Source organism: Seriola aureovittata, chromosome 9 (genome assembly GCF_021018895.1).
Source record: "Seriola aureovittata isolate HTS-2021-v1 ecotype China chromosome 9, ASM2101889v1, whole genome shotgun sequence".
Classification (NCBI taxonomy): domain Eukaryota; kingdom Metazoa; phylum Chordata; class Actinopteri; order Carangiformes; family Carangidae; genus Seriola; species Seriola aureovittata.
In genome coordinates this window covers 9,863,119-9,866,242 of record NC_079372.1, presented here as the reverse complement: position 1 = coordinate 9,866,242, position 3,124 = coordinate 9,863,119, and positions in this window count along the sequence as shown.

Below are 3,124 nucleotides of genomic sequence, written 5' to 3'. Positions count from 1 at the left end.
GTTTTTATTGTTTTATTGATCTGATTTGGTCCCCAGAGATATTTCAGAGTAAAGTTACTGGTGGGTCAGTAAGCAGACATTGCAAGGTAACTGGTTTCTGATGGTGAGAGAGAACATTAGGAGAAAACTGTTTTGTCCACATGAAACCACCAAGCTGATCAAACACTAATTGGATTGTATTAGATAGAAATTTTATTAATCCCAAAGCAAATCCAGTAGCTTGTTCAGTACAGACAATACAAACCAGTGTAAACCAAGCAAGTGAAATATTAACTAACGCAATAAAAGGCAAAATAACAACTAATAACGATCAGATGAAGACTATGTAATAATGACTAATAACAAGTGGACAAATCAGTAAATAATAATAACCACATTAATAATAATAATAATAATAATCATTACATGAATATGCAGGAGATGAAAAGAGGAGCTTGTGCAAGTGTCTGTCTTATAAACAGTTTAATGCTGTGCCCGACAAGTTTTATAAAAACATTTTAGAGGATAGTCTTCATTACATAAAGACTATTCATTAAAAAAAATGAAAGAAAAGGAAATTTAATCATTTTTAACAGCCAAAATCCATTTCAAATATTTCCATAATTCCATGTACAATGATTAAACATGTGTATGATTTTGAAAGAGATATAATTTAACATATAACATATTTTGGGGGGCATTTCGGGCTCTTTTGTTTATACAGCCGACAGTGGGGAGACGCCAGGAAATGAGGGGAAAGAGAGACGAGGAATGACATGCACCAATGGTCCCCAGCTGGAAGCAGACCAGGGATGTTTAGGGTCATGGTCTGTGCTTTAACCCCAAAACCGGTGTCTTTTTTTTTTTAACTCATATTTCCATGTTCGCACCAGGAAGTTGGGCTGATCCACCTCACTGGTGGACAGTTTCCCTGTTCTTAAACCGGCCACTTTGAGGTTTGTCGCCGTTGTTAAGTCCAAGGGATAACTGAAAGTCCAGAAATTAACCAGCACATTTCATTATATTTAGTTTTTATTTGAAAACAAAAACAATAAACACCAAGAAATATGGACACGATAAGAAAGTAACAAAACCGTATTTTTCGAACAAGCCAGTATTTTCAAAACTGCAGTGTTTCAGTTTGGTGAATTCACCACACCAAAGGAAATTTTAATTCTCCTGCGGTAAATTCTTTCAGGCTCCTCACAGAATTTGCTCTAAGTCTTCATTTGATTTTTGTTTGTTTTTGCCAGGTTTCTGTTTTGTTTTTCTAAGTGATGGACTCAACTTTAACTAAAGCTGTAATTACACAGCCTCAGTTATGTTGCGGTCAGGTCTCCGTGGTGAGCAATCTAGTGTTCCATCTGCAAATTTGCTTTCTATATCATGTTTGTTTGTTTGTTTGTTTGTTTTTTTGAGGATGTTGCTGTGGTGGTAAGCGATGGAATTTGTGTCAATCTATTGTTCCCCTAGAGGCAATTAAGATTTACTTATAGTTCCCTAATGGTTGGGTAGGTGGATGGAACTCACTTTTTTTGTCCTTCTCACTTTTAGCCGATACTTTCAGGTCGATTTTTTTACTAAAGTCTCTCTGAACTGTATCTTCTTACTGTTCAGCCAGTGATTCTCATCTGAGTCTGCTTCAGGTGCTTTCAGATGGAACTACTTATTTATCCGAAAATATCAGGTATCTGTAAAGGAAACTATACATGAACTAGAACTAGTTTACAGCATTAACATATTGTTTCTGTTGTTTGTTATAATACAACAAATATGGTAAATAGTTTCGGTAGTATGGTAGTAATAGTAATTATTACACATCCAGTACTGTGCAAAGGTTTTAGGCATTGAGATGTTTAAATTCTTATGCGTCAGAGAATATCCTCATGGTGTTCTGTGATGTATTTTGTACAGCTAGCATCAAAAAGAACTATCTTCAGAGACAAGAAGGACAAGGAGCCCTCCTACAGATGGTCTGACCCTCACAGAGCTCTGATCCCAGCATCATGGACTCAGTCTGGGATCACACTGAAGAGACAGAAGATACTAAGGCAGCCTATAAATCCACACAATTGTGGCAGGTTCTCCAAGATGCTTGGGACAACCTACTTGCAAAGTGTCACGAAAAGCTGTTCCTTTCCTTGAAGCAGCCATCGAGTGAACTGTGTTTGTAAAGGGCCTTTTTCACAGTAGATATGTCAGTTAATATCATCAATGAATCCTTGATACTTTTTTATTGTATTAATGCCTTCTTGTACCTCTAACAATTTAAAATTTAGTTTTTAGGAGAAATAACTGCCCAGATTTTTAACGATTTTTAAAAAAACAACAACTTTATTTTCTGTTTGCTAGTCCATATTACTTCTGGGGAAAGAGGCAGTTTTACCCTTTATGCATATCTCTGTGATATTCAGTAATAACCTACAGAAGAACTGATTAGCACATATTGTGGATTAATGAGGCATAGTTGGGGAGTACTTTGTTGTAAAAGATGATGTATGTGGTTTTTGCACAAAAATCGGGTAACATTTATTTAATTATCCATTATTGCAGACCTGGTTTCATAGTCAAAAAAGATAAGAAAAGACATGCAGTATTGTCAATATTTGGTCCTAAATCAAATATTAACAAATGCTAAAAAAATTTAATATCATTGGTTTACATGCATTAAAAATGGAAAATTCTTATAGCCTTTTAGGTTCAAATATGAAACGTATTTTGTCTTCACATAAAAAAAAGGGAAAATAATTAAAAAATATTCAAGTGAAGTACACATTCATTATGCGACAGGTTTAAGTTGACAGGTTTTACACGTTTTGTAGTAAAATCATATGAAGAAACCGTCTTGTTTGTTTGCTCTGAGTCTAGAAACTAATTGCAGGAAATTAATTTTGAAACATAAAACAGTGCAGATGTGTGTCAGGATTGTTTACATGGAGGCAAATCCTCCCATGTAATACAGGGACAGAATGAGTAAAACATAGTAATAAAGAAAATTAAGCTGTGTTTTATGGACTCACATTTAACTGGTTATGATTGCCATGAGATCATTTCCTCTGTTCCCAGACACCAGGCGAGAGCACCTGTACAAACTTCCTCGAGGTCGGTGTCAGTAATTGTGTTTAGTAACAACACGGGGGTTTTT